The 17,502-nt window shown below is 48.0% G+C and overlaps 2 protein-coding genes across 7 annotated transcripts in view; one reads left to right on the plus strand and one right to left on the minus strand.

Annotated features, from left to right (window-relative positions):
- LOC144098886 (uncharacterized) overlaps positions 1-17,502 on the minus strand; it is a 64,769-nt gene that overhangs the window by 28,024 nt on the left and 19,243 nt on the right. The window contains exon 1 of one of the 3 annotated variants that reach the window (XM_077631816.1): positions 7,902-8,133. The exons of 1 other annotated variant lie outside the window; for it this stretch is intronic. The gene's annotated coding sequence lies outside the window, so the exon portion shown is untranslated. Of the gene's footprint in view, positions 1-7,290; positions 7,473-7,901; positions 8,134-17,502 lie in introns of those variants that run through there. One more of the 3 variants, XM_077631817.1, reaches the window with a different exon arrangement.
- The window catches only part of fwd (phosphatidylinositol 4-kinase beta fwd), a 69,163-nt gene that overhangs the window by 103 nt on the left and 51,558 nt on the right, over positions 1-17,502 (plus strand). For 2 of the 4 annotated variants that reach the window (XM_077631803.1, XM_077631806.1), the window contains exon 1: positions 1-203. This exon is cut by the window's left edge and continues 103 nt beyond it. The gene's annotated coding sequence lies outside the window, so the exon portion shown is untranslated. Of the gene's footprint in view, positions 204-8,748; positions 8,869-17,502 lie in introns of those variants that run through there. The other 2 variants (XM_077631804.1, XM_077631807.1) reach the window with 2 other exon arrangements.

Below are 17,502 nucleotides of genomic sequence, written 5' to 3' on the forward strand. Positions count from 1 at the left end.
TACTGCGGGTGGAAACAGTGAGATTGTGTTTGAGAATGGAAAGCTAAGTAGGCGAATCGGTTCGCTATCGTCCCGCTCAAAGGAAGCCAGAAATCATATGCCACGCCGGTCGCGACCCGGACGCTTGTTGGAGAGTGGAATTCCGCGGTCCTGGTCGAGAAAGGATGCCCACCGTCGCCTGAGCACCGACCTGGGATCAAGCAGTAAGTGGAAAAGCGTTTTCGCGACAGCGGCGTAGAACGAGCGTGACGTTTATTTCAGTGGTGGTGAATGTTTTGATGGTGAGAGTGACGAAGAGAATCCTGTATCAACTGCAGGTATAGTTCGGTGCATGGCATGAGTATGGGAAGCGCACAGCTCGGACAGTGGGTGGGGCACATAGGGTCAGTGCTTTCAGGCAGGTCGTTGCAACCTGGGCCGAGGTCAGCCGGACCGGGGTATGTCACTGCAGTGCACTGTTTCTATTTTGTCATCCCGCATCTCCGGAAGAGTAGCTGGTTACTATACAGGCGTTGGAGCAAGGACGCGCTGCGCCAATTTACGATGTACATTTGAACCTCGTTATAACGAAGTTGAAGGGGCCCGGCGATTACTACGTTATAGCTGTAGTTTCGTTATGGCCAGTGTCGACCGAGCTTCCAAAGGAATCGTCATTCCTTCGTTATGTCCATTAATTCGTCATAGCGTGGTTCGAATGTATTTTTTCTCTTCACGGGTTGAACACGCGAGGGCTAATGCAGTCCATACGCGGCGATGCCCTGTTCACTTCCAATCAGCCGACGAGCTCCAAGCATCCCCCACCCCTCCTCCCCCTTCGCTCAACGTATCTACATTAATAATTAAGTCTGTAGTGAATTGCCGTGTTTAGTGAGCTGCATCCTTGTAACAGATACAAGAACAGCGATTCCTGAGTTACAAAATCTAAACGCAAAACCGAGACTGATATATACTTTCGATCAGCTTCAGCTATAGAAAGTTGTTCTTAGGGAAAGGAAATGGCGCAGTATCTGTCTCACATATCGGCGGACACCTGAACCGCGCCGTAAGGAAGGGACAAAGGAGGGAGTGAAAGAAGAAAGTTTTGCCGGTTTCAGTCAAGCTCTATTCGACAGTGAGCATCGGTGATTGTTATTCTACACGTACGAAGTTTAACGGGGACATCCAATTAAAAGCTGCTCTCTTGAAGCTTGCCGTACTTTCGTGACAGACTGATGTATGCTTACATCAGTCTGTCACGGGTAGTCGCCATAGGCCAATACTCGCAAATGACACAGCTTTGCGTTAGTGTACTATGGCGCCTTCATTTAAGCTGCACACTTGTTCGTGCTCAGAATAACGTGGCTCAGTGCCACGGCTAGCGCCTTATGAGTCTTCTGCATCTCCCTCAATCATTGCCGCTTCATAACTGCGAGCACTACACGAATACCAGGGTCGACCTTCTTGCCTGAGTCTAGTCACCATCATCAACCAGATTATCACTTCCTAAGATCATCTCCTCACCTGACTCTCCGCTGCCGCCTGCACTCTAAAGAGAAAGGAGTAAAAAGGCAGTAAACTGTCCTCTAGAGCACTCTTTTATATAAATGGGGAGTGCGCTAGAGGGCAGCTTACATGCCTCTTTACTCCATATGGGTACATTCGTGTTGAGTGTACCTATAGGTTTCCGGAAAACACTCTGTTACACAATGACCCCGTTGCCAGTAACCCTAACACAAAATGCAAAAATGGCGTGTCGCAGTATACGTAATATGCCTGCAGTAGCTATCTTTAGTTCTCGTTTACGTCAGGCACAAAAAAATGAACGAAAAAAAAGTGCCGATTCGTACGATATAAACCTGCAAGGCCACACGTGTTGACCGCCACGCTTGTCTTTTATCTGTGACGGTGACTCCTGCACGATATGCCGTGGGGCAAAAGAAGCCGCCGGCTGGTTGGAGGGAGAGTGGAGAACACTGCGACGAAGAGTACGCGTCACTAGAGAGCGGCGGTAGTTATTTTCTAGTGCATTCATTTTCGACACCACGCACGAGGCTATTACTGCCCCGTACAATGTTTTATATATGTACACCCGCGGGCGGAAGAAAGAAACCGCTCCCCTTCGACTCGTTGTGAACTTCAGTAATGCTCGTGGCGGAAAGGCTGCTGAGTTTCTTCATTGCTCAGCATCAGATTTAGTTTCCAAATAATGCCTAACCAATGGTGCGCGATGGCAGCGCGCGTCACAGAACCAAAATGTGGAGTAAATTATTCCGAAGCCCTACAGTTTACAACTCGTCTTACCAATGGATTTTTCATTGCGGGGAGCAAAAGTGTCGTTTGAAATAGGAAGGGACGAGACCGCTGCTCTTGCTTCCGGGCGTAATAATAGCATTAATTTGTTTTCGACGAGAGTAAGGGCGCAGTAACTGTCTCGCTAAGGGTGGACACCCAAACCGCACCGTGAGGACAGGAATTAAATAGAGAATGAAAAGAAGGAACAGAGAAAGAGGCGCCTTAGTGGAAGTCTCCGGATTATTTTCGACCGCCTGGGGATTATTAACGTGCATTCACATTAAGCAACACATCGGAATTCGCCCGCGTGGCGCTGAGCGTTAAAGAACCCCGGGTGGTCAGAAAACTTGTCCGGAGTTACATTCCCATAACGGGATCATTAAGGAAACAAAATGGTGACGGTGGTTGTGGTAATGAGGTCATTTTATGCTTAGACAATAGACTTCTTCATATTCACTGTTCACTACTGTTTTCCCCTCAGGCAAAGAGGTTGAAGTTAAGGTTTTTGTAAGCTACAGGTGTAACTATAGCCTTGCAGAGTCTGCCGGCAATTACTTAACCGTAGCGACATTTAGATGTTAAATAAGGTCCACAAATCAGGCGCATACCTGAGACCTGGCTGATCTACAATGCTATACACACACTAACCCATAATAGCCAATAGTCAACTCCTGCTGTCACCATTTCGAGTCCAGATCCGAGTCCTGGAGGAACTTCAAGAGAAGGCGTGCAGCCCTCAGGCTAATGCAGCTCAGTCGTTTCTAAACATGGACCAATGCTAAACCGCCATCCCTGTAGGAACAGAAACGAACAAACAGAAAAAGACAGGGAAGCTGTTTTTTTCACGTTACGTCACGATGTTTTGAGGATGCGCCGGGGCCGGCTGCTTCCGCACAAGCGCAAAGCACGTGCGTAGCTGCTCAGTCTCGCTTCCGGGCACGCACCGGAAGTGCAGTTCCGACGCTCGCGCGCAGCGCACGTTGTTGCTGCAGCTATGTGGGACGAGCGTCTGCGCTATCCTGTAGCTTCCGTTCCTCTCTTGTGGGTCAACGGCCCACAAGGGCAGCGACGCTTTCGCCCGCGCGCATACACTGTGATGCGAGCGCCACTGCAGGGATTTTCATGCGCACCCGAGTGGAGCTGGGCACCAGTCGGGGTGAGTGGAACGGACTTCGGTCGTAATCACGTCGTCTGCTTTACACTTGGATTCAACTCAAAGACGAAACGGCGAGTGGCTCTCAAATAGGGTCCTCCAAAAATAGTGTCGTCCTATTTTCACGACGTCGCGGTCCATCGCCTTCCTTGCACATGCCACCACGGCATCGCGCAGGTCCAGCTTTCTTGGGCATCGCTTTTAATTGTGAGGTAACTGTGGAATATTGTAAGATAGTGTTATGAGCATATTGCAACGGATAAATAACAACGGATACGCAACGGAGCATATTGCAACGGTAGCAATATTGATTGGAAATGGTCTAACCTTCCGATCCGTAGCAAAATCTTGCTTTTAAACTTTTTTCTGCTCTCGCAATCGAGCAGTTAAGACTGCCATGGAACAGCGCTCGTCTGCGTCCCGTCTCCCTCGTTGTCCCTCTCAAACTGCGCTGTGTTCTGTTTAAAATGGCTCGCCAACTCGCCCAAGCTTCCGTTTTAACGAATGCCATGGAAAACCAGCGCGGTGCGTTTTTTACAATACATTGCAGGAAACTACAAGTGTCCCGAGGAGGGATCTGCGGGTATATTGATTGTTATGCCATGAAATCTCGCGATATGCGAAAAATTGCGTTTATAAAAAACTCGTTGAGAAATGCTCTTATTCAGAATTTCTGGCTATGAATGTCCAGCAGGTGCAAGGAAATTGCGCGTGACGTCATGACAATAGGTCGACATCATTCGTTGGCGGGCCTTCCTTGAGGGGCACTTGCCGTTTCGTCCTTGATCTGTACTATCTGAGCTGTAGCAGAATAATTAGTGTTCATTTCTATCCTGTACGAAGTTGCCAGAGTTGAAAGCTCATAAAATGTGTGTGCATATAGCGCTTTCGGTATAGCCTCTTATGACTATGGAATGTTGTCAATTCGAACTCTCTTTATTCAAACTACTGGTTTATTCGAATTGGCAGCTTTAGTCTTAGCTGCATTAATCGCGGGCTCACCTTAATTCGAAATGTGCGTAATTTGAAGAAATTTTCAGTCTTCTTCGAGTTCAGACTATTGGGATTTGATCGTGAGGAAGTGAGTTAGGATAAAAAAAGACTTTAGCGACCGCTACATAACGCTAAAAGGCTACATAGCCACATTATGCGGGGCTCAAGAAGTACGCAGCGGCTTGCTGCTGCCGCTAGTTCATATTTTACAATCTTGCTTGTCTAACGTCCTGCTGGTGAAAGCGTCGTGTCTGTTCAGACGAAAGAGAGTTTACTTGTCTATATGTGCTTAATTTAAGTGAATGTGCGACTGTGTGTGCTTCACATTTTGGTTCCGGCAAGACATCAGGGACACTCTCAAGCTAAAAACGAAAGAACCGGCTTTGGCATCATTATGGCACGTCATAACTAATGACATAATGACATCTTCCTGAATTCTTACCGTGTCTAAGTAGCTCATTCGACAGTGTTCAAAATTAGTCTTTAATGATTTCTTAAAATTAAGCACTGAGTGGAGCGTGGAATCCACCTCTCTGCACATCAGTTACTCGGCCACGGAACACGACCTGAGATAATCATTGTCACCGTCACGTGCCTAATTAACTAAACTCTAACTTTTTAGTGCTCCAGAAAGCAGGCATTTCTATATTTTAAACTGAGAGGCAGTCGTTTTCCTATACAATTACTTTTTTTTTGTAGAATTCTTTTAGCACGCGTGTGTTCCGAGATATTCGCTTCCAGATGTTTAGCTCGATCCGCGTAATTTTGCATGCAAAGTGGCGACGATCGGCGCAAAACTCCCCACCGGCGGGACGGGCGTTCAGCTAGCCTGCCAACGGCGTATACAGCGACCAATGCAGCTGATGACTGTTTGTTTCTCTTCGCCAGCTATCGAAATTAAACACAAGTCCGACGCAACAATTGCATCACACTAGGGAGGAGTTTCGCGTCGACCGCCACCGTCTTGCATGCGTAATAACGCGAAGTCAGTGGAAACTTTGAGGGCGAATATCTCACAACATGCGTGCTCTAGAAGAATTCTACCAAATGGAGTAGTCTAGAAATGCGACCGTTTCTTCATTCACACTAGCCGCAGTGGCTTAAAAGTTGATTACTATATTTTAGTTAATTAGGCGCCTGACAGTGACACTTATCATCTCGTTCTGTGCCCCCCTTGTCGCATAGCTTAAGTGGCTAAGCGGCTAATTTTAAGAAACCATTAAAGCTTAATTTTGAACAACCTGTATACATCGTTGCAGGAAAAAAATGAGTGGAGATCAATAATGATTTGGTTTGGCTTATGGTTGTTCAACGTCCCAAAGCGACTCAGGCTACGAGGGACGCCGTAGTGGAGGGCTCCGGAAATTTCGACCACCTAGGGTTCTTTAACGTGCACTGACATCGCACAGTACATGGACCTCTAGAATGACCGCCTCGGCCGGGATCGAACCCGCGTCTTTCGGGCCAGTAGCCAAGCGCCGTAACCACTCAGCCACCGCGGCGGCTTTCAACTGAATGATGTGGAGAAAATGAGACAGCATTCTTTTCTGCACTCTCTTCCCTTATTATATCGTTCCGCAGCCTGGAGCACGGACTGTACTATTACGACTACTGCCGCTTTGTAATTCTTCACTATAAGCCACTCTCATCTCTAGAACCCAATCACTGTCACAGGTACTGTCGAAATTATTCCGGAACCCTCCACTACGGCACCTCTTTCTTCCTTTCTTCTTTCACTCCCTCCTTTATCCCTTCCCTTACGACGCGGTTCAGGTGTCCAACGATATATGAGACAGATACTGCGCCATTTCCTTTCCCCCCAAAACAATTATTATTATTATTGTTGTTGTTGTCACTGAAGCGTCCTTAACAAGTTGCTCTAACCGGTGTGTCATTATTACCGGTGTTTCGTTCTGGCGGGTGTTATAGAATGTGGCAGGTGGATAGGGGGCACTACCTGTAAACACCACCTGCCGCGGTTGGCAGGTGCAGGCTCCACACAGACGCCGGGCAGTTTCCCCCGTCATGGCCCTTCTAGTGCCCTCGCATTAAACAAAACAATAAACGAGGTTTCCCGATTGCACCATCCCGGTGACCAGAGACCAGTAGGCACCGGACTCGGTACCGGGAAGGAAATAACACGCGCTTAATAATTGCACGCTGGCACTGCGGAACGTTTCCGCGTCTGCATTCCAGCTCGAAATGTGTACTATTTCCCCTCGTATAAGCGCCCAGTACTATCTGATGAATTATTTAAATGTGCACGTAACGAGAATACACATTCTGACCAAATGTTGGTCAGCATTGGCACGTGCACGACTGCTGGGCGAAGATAATATGCTGAGTCAGCAATCTCGATTGTATGCTTCTGCGGTAGCGCCAAGCTTCCTGCCTCTTCGGCGTCTCCTTGAAATAACCTTGAAGGCTGCTTCTTCGAAAATCTGTGCCGCAGTCGCCTCTTCAGAGGCGCAACATCTAAACTCCCCATTACTAAAACAGAAACACTGAATATTTGTCTTTTCTCACTCCCAGATCTTGCTATCACTGCAATTCGCATCCTGTCGCTGTGAGCTTAAACCATCCATCCGAGCGTCCAAGCATGCGGAGAAAGTGGACCGGGCACGCCGTTAATTGTAAGAATGACACTAGGAGTGCACTCGTAGGTCACGCACAAGCTCAGTCATGTCCGGTATAGATAAAGTCGGACGTCAGGCGTGGGTTTTCTAAACCACTGTTCTGAGAGTTTACGAAATTTGGATCAAACCAGCAAGAACCAAAGTCAACAGGAGCACAAACAATGAGAGTTAATTCGTTCGCCTTCCATGTACGCGGTCCCGCTACTATGTCGGAGACCTGGTTCTACTGTCACGTACCTGGAAGCGTGCTCCTTCCGTGAAAACAATAAACCTGCCGCAGAAGAAGAGGCCTCTCAAAGTTGGAAGACGCGAAGTCCGTGCGCTCGTCTTCCTGCAGAAGATGCGAGCAACAGCCGAGAGCGAGCAGACGAAGCTGCGCTGACTGACTGAGGGCGGCGTGCGCGAGACGTGCGCCAAGTCGGGACGCACTCACGACGTCAATTCGCGTACACGCGGAAATAACGGCGATTCGAGAGCTCTCACGCGACGACCCCCCCCTCTTACAGTGCGCACACGTGTGTCGCCACGTAACGACAGGAATGAGGAAACAGGTGAAGGCAGAAGCTGGACTTGGTTAGACCTCGTGACGCGCACAGGCTAGCCCACATCCGGCGGGAATCCCCACCCATCCGCCCCGTCCGCACCTTGCTACCATAACCGTGCCACGGATGACCGAAGCCGGCGTCATACGGCATGCTTCGGCTTCGCTAAGGGCAGTGAATTAAGAGCATGATTATGAGGCAACGCCGGTCCCGCTGTTCACGGCAGCTAGCGCATGCCTTACGCAAGCAGCGCCGATTGCACCCCGAGCGCCACGTGTTGTCACCGTCGTCGCTTTTTATACGCACCCGAAGGTCGCGGGAGAGAGGGCGCTCGTTGTATCTTCCCGCGCCGCCGCTACCGAAGGCGTGGATTTCTTGGCTGCCAAGCCGGGGAACACCGGGAACGAAGCGTCTGCTCGCTGGGAGCGACCGACTGCCGCGTTCGGGGGCGTTATACGAAATGACAACTCGCCGGCTGCTCCTTGGCGGTCGCCCGTGAAGACGATTACGTTGGAAGGCGTCCGCACCGCCGGCGGCAGTAGCGATGCTTAGAGTGAGTGTTCGCTGTTGTGACGTCGATGCACTATCAGTACTATGTAGACAATGCGTACGGGCTGTTCAGACACCGCGGATACCAGACTGCACTCGAACCACGTTACCCCTCCTTGTCGATGTGTCTTCCGTTTCTCTTTTTGAAAACCTGGCCTCCACCTGGCCACATGGAATGCCTTGGGAGTCTTGGTTCTTTCAGCGCGGGGTTAGGCTCAGCTATTGTGTCCAAGACTGGCGCGGGTGCGCTCGTTCTCGTTCTGGTCAAAGTTCGATAACTTTACAAGTTCCCTTTCAAACTTGATAAAGTCTTAATGGAGAGAAGACGCGCTTCACGAAATGTGTACGGCACAATATGAGAGCAATACAAAAGGTCCCGTGCAGGAAGTCTTGGAGCGCCTCGATTTCTTATCGTCCAAAGAAGAAATACAATTGAAGGACGTCCACTCTAAGCGGAGACCACGAAGCTAAATTTCAAGACGCTCTTATCGCCCCGCGGGCGCGCTTTCATAAAGAGAGCAGTGTTTCTTGGAAGCATGCGCTATCCTTTTGCTGCTGCCTACAACGAGCAGCTGGCGCCTTATCAGGCCAACAGCGGCTCCGCATCTTTCCACTGTGGTGGTTTGCTTTCGTTCGCGGGGTCCGGCAAGACTTTCCAAACAAAACGAACGGCACACAGAACCGTCGCGGAGGCGCCCTGCGCGGACGCTGCTTCTGAAAGCAGGTGGGCTGTTTCGTCTTCGATAAATGCCCGCCACGAAACGTGCGTGGGGGGACTCGCGAAGGTCGCGGCAGCCATGCGCTGTGCTCTTTTGTTCGTTTATTGTATTCGATTGCAACGCTGCAAGAAATGCCGCGCCACACTGACGTAGAGCAGCCCCGTTCTTTTCTTTATTCGGTGCTTTTCTTTGTCACGTAAGAGGGACACCAAGCACCGTTTTCTGGCCGCCGCTTACCGAGTCTAATGAACACGGGGAAGAATCGACCGCGGCACAGACGAAACGGACGTTCCGTCCCTGACTTCCATGACACCTATAGGAAAGGAACGCGCCAAAACTCAGGCCGCACTGTTACTGTAACGTTCAAACAACGTTCTTCTTACAATCGCATGTTCCCAGGAAAGATATTAGAGACATTTTGCATAGCGGAGACGTACTATATGGAACCATTGTGGACGTATACCGGTTTACCGGACGCTGGTGCGCATGCGCTGTGACCCCTCCTGGCCGTATACCTATGCCATTTCGCGTACGCAGGAGTCGTCCGGTGAACCAGTATACGTCAACGCTGACAGGTACAGTTAGAATAGGGGGACCCTATCGATTAGAGACACCGGCAACATTATTGTAATGCTTCGGTGCTATAACCTGGGACCTGGCGCTCCAAGTTACTGAAATGTAATGTAAAGGCCGGTGAGAGGGGTTATTAGGAGAAGTAAGAAGAACCAGTCCTTAGCGCAGGTTATTCTAATGATCATTCTTAAAACAGTGCAAGCAAGACAAGGGTGCAGAAGAAGCTAGACCGCCTCCCCCTATCGGCTTATAAGCCCACTGCAGAGATTTCCGCAAGTCTAAGCCAGGTTCCGAACACATTAATGTCATTTGTGCCCACAAGAGAAGTAATGGAAGCATTCAACATACATTATCAAACAAAGACACGTGTGTCAGTGAGCCATCGGTGCTTTCATCCGACAAAGAAAGAAATGTTCCTTTCTTCCAAGAGATGAATCCTTCATGATAAGTTCTTTGATAACCTCATCTCTTTCTTTTTGTGTGTGTGCGAATTTTGCATTTTTGTCGCTTGTTGTGTTGCCTACGTATAGTGGCCCTCTATGCAATGGAACGTCAGTTGTAAGTGTACGTTGTACGTCGGTTCTTGCGTCCTTACCTTGTTCGTACCATCTTGAGAATGATCTGCCACCAACTCGCCCAAGCTTCTGTACTGTAATGGACGATAAGAAAGACCGGATATGTGAATTCAGAATACGAAGTCGGGAAAACCCGCCCGTAGGCCGAAATGTGAGCGTTTTTTCTCCCGCTTTCCTTTGGCCAGTGTACTTTTTCCCAATCGCTGTGCTTTTATTCGAGCTGACAATTCAATTCACTTTTCGGAGGAGTTTTGTTCCCTCCCTAGACATCATTAACGGAAGGTTAAAGGTTGGTATCTCAAGCGGTAACAGTCCGTGTGTGTGTGTGTGTGTGTGTGTGTGTGTGTGTGTGTGTGTGTGTGTGTGTGTGTGTGTGTGTGTGTGTGTGTGTGTGTGTGTGTGTGTGTGTGTGTGTGTGTGTGTGTGTGTGTGTGTGTGTGTGCGTGTGCGTGTGTGTGTGCGACGCACACACACGCCCTTACGAATTGTTACCGCTTGCCTTCTAGCGCCGATTTGAATTTACGTAAGTCGCTGAAGCCGACTTCTTCGTTGGTGACTAGATGGACCCTGTGTCCTCCATGCCGCGGTGTGAAGCTTCGCCACTACAAGGTCCATCCAGTGAGTAGCTCGTAGCGCCAGGACCGAAGCGAAGCCACTGGCTCTGCATGCCTATGATCGATCTGAAATCATACTCCACATTCTCTCTCCTTTTCTCTTCCTTCCTTACCTCTCACCTTCCTACACTTCCAGACCCCGCGCCTCCGCTTCATTCATTTCTACGCAAAGTCATTTCTACACCCACACTTACCTCTCCTTCAGGCTCGTTAAGAAAAGCGCGCGATCTGCTGCTACGACAGTCACCACTTTCGAAACCTCTCCTTCTTCCGGTTAGGGAATGGAGAGAAACCGATGCTGCAGGAGAGGGAAACTGCACGCCGCCGGCTGTTCATCGTTGCTTTTCGGTCCCGGAAGTCGTTGCCTCCTCGGTCCGCCGCATAGCGCAATGCGCGCGCGGCTAGCAGCACGGATTCGCTCTCGGAATCGGCGCGACCTTGCAGCTTCCTTCCTCGCACCATCCTTCTCTCCATATATCAGCGTAGCGGAGCGTTGCCTTTTCCGCCAGCCTGAATGGGCATGCCGCTTGCCCCGTGACTATGTAGACTCTCGGGCTCCGGAAAGTCTGCCGGGGCCGGGGGGCTCACAGAAAGCCTGGAACGTACGGGTCTGCGATCTACCACGAATTCGCGCCTTCCTCCAGCTCAAGTGCGGCACTTCGTTTAATATTTCAAACTATAACAAAAACCGTAATACACACACGTGACAGTGTTTTGGACTCTCCTGCCGTAATCAGTGTATTAATTGTTCAATTATTATTAAACGCATATAATTTCCTTAATCGGCTTTTCAGCGAACACATTCAGTAATACTTAAAGAAAATGATTTTTGTTAGTTTTTGCAGCATAATAGTGTCAGTTATGGCGAATGTCAGAAAACAGGTTAGTCGTGTTAGCTGATAAGCTGTACAGTTAAATAAATAATAATATAGCTAGCTTTTACCCTGTTTAATTTACGCGTCTGATTATAGTTAGCGAGTGGTAGCAATTCATTAGTACGGCATATCGGCTTTTACAGTTTCGAAAACGCGATTCTGCCAGTCCCTACAACGCCATGGAACAAAGAAGGCCACGTGTCGCGTACGTCATCGAATGACGCGTGAGTGGCCGCGTCCGCTCCTCAGCATCGCGGTTTCAGTTCGGGGTAATTTGGAGTAACAGATCCGCTGCGCCAAAGCGCTGACCAGAAGTGCGTTCTCAAAGTTCTAAAAACGTATATGGCTACTTACAAACGTCCAGCTCCATCTCTGATTACAACCAGACACTTAGCTGTAATAATTAAAAAAGCCGTTTACTAGCATTTAGTTAGCCAGCTAGCTATAGTTAGCACGGTTCACGTGTTTTACAACCTCAGTCGCCAACAGGCACTACACCTTAGCAAGGGCCACCCTTATTCCTCAAGGTACCCTGTTTTGGAGTTTTACTGGAAATCTAGGCTGAAACACCTGGTATATTAGCCTGTGTTCTTTCATTTGTTGCGTTCATGTGCTTGTTTGTCACCTCCAGCGCACAGCCTTAGCACGCTTTATCTCGCCTCGCGAGGTAGTTAACTGTCTTGGGTATGACTGTCGGTTGGGTACTACTGAATTGTTCGCTAAGGATTCAAGACCACGTGAGGGACGCTTCACGAGGATGCATTGCATGCAAGCCCGTGCAAGACCGCAGAGTGTTTTGCGTCATGCTTCGATGGAAAGCAGCCGACAGACTAGGCCATTTTCATTTAATTCCGACGACTGCCAGGGGCACATTTTTTGCGGATGTTGCGACTCGGGAAGCATGGTCGGGTCGGAGATGGGACGAGGAAGATGGGAGACAGGGTTACGAGGAAGACTGTTGGTTGGGTACTACTGAATTGTTCGCTAAGGATTCAGGACCACGTGACGGACGCTTCACAGGATGCATTGCATGCAAGCCCGTTGATCACAGAGTGCTTTGCGTCATGCTTCGATGGAAAGCAGCCGACATACTAGGCCACTTTCATTTAATTCAGGCGACTGCCAGGTGCACATTTTTTTGCGGATGTTGCCACTCGGGAAGCATGGTCGGGTCAGAGATGGAACGAGGAAAATCGGAGACGGGGTTGAGAGGAAGACAAGAAAAAAAAAACCTTTATACAACTATTTACATTGTGTACACGCACAGCAACTGAGAGTGCTTCTCAGTCAAACAGCCTCGATGAGAGGGAGCTTTTTTTTTTTCCGAGACAAAAGGCATCCGACGTGCAGCCGTCGTGAGGTTGTCTGCCTTGTTGACAGCTCGCGGATGTCTTTTGCCCCGGCCCGCGTTTTCTCGTGGGCACCGAACACGTTTGCCCCAAGCTGCGAGCGGGGTGTTCGTCTTATGCGTGAAACGGATTAGCTATAGGGGCTCGCGGTCTTCAACCCACCTACGAGCCATTCTCAACGTTCGGACACTCTCTCCTACATACCGAGAATTGGCCCCCGAAACAACTCCCTAACCCTAAATCCGCGAGACGAAAACCTTCTCGGAAAGACGTGGAAGACACAAAAATGCGGAAGGTGACCGCAGTGCCGAACGAGGGACTCGGCTCAAACCAGCACCTGTCAAACGCGTACGCCCTCTGCACATTCCACGCGGCTGGGCGGGCAAGGCGACGTACTCGTTCACTTGTGACAGGCGTAGTCTTGTGGTTAAAGCTGGCGAACGCTAGTTGTTAGTTTTCTCGATGCTCTTGAGTTGTTCCGTTGTGACATGACAGTGACCTCAGTTTCTCCTGCTTTTTCAACGATGGAAACGTGCAAGAAATGTGAAGCGGTAAGCGCTGACAGGGTTTGCGGCGTAGGCTTCATTGACGGCAGGTTCAGCACTCTTTCCGCGCCCTCAAGCGCCAAGACGCATCGACGCATCTTAGTGAACAGGTAAGGAGCACTTGTTAATTGACCGGGTTAGGGACCGGGTTGATTGGAGAGAAGACATTGTCTTTGCCCTGCAGTGGGTGTAGTCAGGCTGATGATAGAGCTATTGCCTAGAACACAATCATCCTAATCCATAAAAAGGGAGACGTCAAGGCTTGAAAAATTACAGATCGATCGGCTTACTGTCGGTTGCCTACAACCAGGACAACCTTAGCCATGGCCTTGACATGCCTTAGCCTTCAATCAGCCAAATTACCGGGCAGTCTTTCGTAAAGGCTACTTGACAAAAGAGCATAATCACACTATGAATAAGGTGATCGAGAAGTACGCAGAATATAACCAACCAGGTGTTTTCAGGGAAGACTTTAAGTAATTTCCAAAAATTGCCTTTTTCAGGTAAAACTATGGCTTGCGGCATAGTATTAGCAGTGTTCGTGGACACCCCCCCCCCCCCAAAAAAAAAAAAAGAAAGTAAATCGTAGTAAGCAGGTTAACTAATAATTAATAATTGCATTTAACTATTAGTTAGGTACCTAGTTGCAATTACAAATTCGTAGCCGGTCGTTAGCAACGCCCATTATCGGTTTTTAGGATTTCGAAAACGCGATTACCCTTGGTGCTGTGGATCGACAAAATTGGCTTTTTCTACTAGTTACGTGCACTCGAGAGATTGCTTTGCCTGCATGCTTTTCGGAAGTGCATGCATATTGACACAATTTAACCAAAAGAGGGAGATCCCCTCTAATTCGCAGTTATTTGTCTCGAGCCGCGACAGAAAAAATTTCCTGGCTACGCCACTGAATATCAGGAACCTCTCCGATGCAACTATCGCAGTAAAAAAAAAAAAAATTGTACTAGTACTTCTTTGCTATTTCACCGGCCGTAGGCTAGCATATTCGCACAGCCTAAAAAACTTTTACAGTAATAAACGTCTTTTTATTTTGCTTATTTGTATGTGCACGAAAGGCGAGGCTTCGCACATGGATTTGACGCGTTCATGATCTTCCTTGACGCTTAAGAAAGTGTCATTCCGACGTGCGTAAGCTGTTTCAGAGCTCGAAAATGCTATGACGAAAGCACGCTGAAAACAAAAGAAGAGGTAAGGAAAGGTAGGTAAGCGAAAAGGCGGCCGCATAACAAGTGAATAAGGAAGAATGTGAATGGCAGCAGGAAAACCATCATCAACACATGGGCGCCAAGGGGATGCGGAAAGAAATGCAGAGGAACTGAGAAAGGCGCTTGCGTAATACTGGAAGTCAAAGAAGGGAAAATAGGAACGACTCTCTATGAGCGAACCACGAACACGCCTGAAAGAAAACCCGTAAGAAATTAAGCGTCCTCGAAACGAACAACTCTACCCTTTCCGGGGCCCTTCTTGACATCACAGCCACTCATAACCTTTTGTCATTTTAATTGGAGGCATATTTTTCGAGGTAATTTTAATACAGTATTGCCTTGTAGGTCCAGTAATGTTCCATGCCGTAACCGAGAATTTTCCTAATTAGATCCCAAAATCTCTATTGTGGCCCAAAATTTCTGCTGCAGCAGTTTGGAGTAACGCGAAAAAATTTCGATTCTTAACGTTCTATAAAAACCCGTGAAATTCTATTCTCGCCAAATTGTATTCCTCTAAAAAAGTAAACATTCCCCCGGATGGAACATCACTGCATACATATATGTTTTCCTTTTGCCGCGTCTGCACATTATGGTCCGTTCGTCCATCCGTCCACTGGTAGATACATGCGGATAACAAAATTTCCTCTGCTGCAGTTTGGAATAACGCGAAACCATTTCGGTCTTAACGTTCTATAAAAACCCATGAAATTCCATTCTGCCAAATTGTATTCCTCTAAAAAGTAAACATTCCCCGGATGGAACATCACTGCATACATATATCTTTTCCTTTTGCCTCGTCTGCACATTACTGTCCGTTCGTCCACCCGTCCACTGGTAGATACATGTGGGTAACAATAAAACTAACCTGGATAGCAATAAAGAGTGCCCATGTCGTCATAAGCGTAGTCTCGTTAGGGGATCCTTCAAGAAGACGAAGCAGACGAAGAAGAAACACTCAACCTGGGTAGAATAATTGGTCTTCTATAGGCGCTCTCTTAAAAGGAAGGAAAGATTGTCACGAGGTTATCATTTTACTTTGCAGCAGTATAGTTATATTTGAAGCGCGATTTATGACTGCGCTTTTAATTATTTTTGTTCTGCTGTGTGGTGTGCCGATTATTTCATATCAGTATATTTTATATGAGCAGCGGCAATAATGATGGCGAATCTTCTCTTAGAAAGTACGAAAGAGCAAGGGGCAGATTAATAGGGGGAAAGGAAGCGGTCCTCCCCAAAGCTAAGGGTTTTGCATAAGAAAACGAGGCTGAACACCATTTTTTCGATGACAAAAACTCTAACAAATACATGGCTCAAATGGGACCGCCTCCCGCCCTCCCACAACCACTCGAACCAAGTGCGACCTTGTCTTTTTCCACTAGTTACGTGCACTGGAGGGGTTGCTTTGCCTACATGCTTTCGAGAGCGCATTTATTTTCGCACGATGCAGCCAGATTTTGTCGAGCCACAGCGGAGAGGGTAGTTGCGGTTTAGAAATTCTGATAACTGATATGGCTATTACTAACGACCGGCTATAGATATCTCATTGCAACTAGACGCCTAACTCTAATAGTTAAAAAGTTAATTATTAAATACTTTACCAGCTTACTACTTAAAGCGATTCACTGGTTTTCTGGTGTCCGCCAACGCTAGCAATACTATGCCGCAAAAGACAAATGTTTACCCCAAAAAAACCTATTTTTGAAATTTATAAAAGTGTTCGCTGGAACGCCCGGTATATCATCTGACTGATTTTTAAATAGCGAGTGATTTAAAATTTTAGAGATCACTCATTAATCATTAGTTCCTTGTGATACGACCGCAAGCTCACTTCGACCAGTATTTACGACCAATCTATGTTTTGAAGACTTCTAAATTGCGCAAAAATTAGAGGGAAAGCAATAGCTGTATAGCAGCGGGAACCTGTTGCCGTGTGACGGCTGAGAAGCGAACGGCTTTCGCACAATGATCTCGACATGGCAAGAAAAATTAAATTTACATGGCGGTAAAAGCTTATATCCATGGCTGCGGTGTCTTCCAAAGGCTTAAATCGAGACTGCATCGGAGTCGTAGAAATCTGCTACATAGTGGACATGCTTCCATAACTTTGTCCAGAATAGTGTCAATGAAAAAAAAAGTGGGGGGGGGGGGGTAAATATACTGTGGCTGTCTGTTAACTCTTATTATTAGAGTTTTATGCTCACGCCCCTTGTGCCTTTAGAAAATGAAGACCAGTGACTTTAAAAAAAAACGAGGCTCAAGGTGGCGGCGTGACTTTATTGACTCTCTTTGGAGTTTGATGTTTTCGCTTTAAACCTTCTTTGGAAAGAGGATCAGTCATAAAAAAATTATTCCAAGATGATGTGATTCCCTGTTTACCCTCTTAGGAGGATGATTTGTCCGACTTGTACCTTCTTTTGAAAGGGACGTGCGAAGAAAGAACTGCGCGAACCAGACACGGACGGTGAAGAGGCGAAGACGCACACAAACAAAGCGTCTGTGAGCATGTTCAGGAGTAAAACCAGTCAAAAAACGGGACACAGCGAAGAGACGCTGTGTCCCGTTTTTTGACTGGTTTTACTCCTGAACATGTACCAACTGACCCAGATTTCAACACTTCTGTGAGCATCTTTGCCTCTTCGCCGTCTGCGTCCGGTTCGCGAAGTTTTCTTCGCATCTGTAATGAACCAACTATCCCTAGAAGTTCTTCTGGAGAGTAGTTGCCCGTCTTGAACCTTCTTTGGAAAGAAAATCGCGGCTGTCAGAAGAAGGGCGTACTCTCTCTTCTCAACGTTGCTATATTCGCGCCGCGCTATTAAGGGAAAGCGCGGTGGCGGGGAGAGGACGCCATTAGCGATCGGCCAACCAAGGACGGAGCGAGCGTCTCC

Source organism: Amblyomma americanum, chromosome 7 (assembly GCF_052857255.1).
Source record: "Amblyomma americanum isolate KBUSLIRL-KWMA chromosome 7, ASM5285725v1, whole genome shotgun sequence".
Taxonomy (NCBI): domain Eukaryota; kingdom Metazoa; phylum Arthropoda; class Arachnida; order Ixodida; family Ixodidae; genus Amblyomma; species Amblyomma americanum.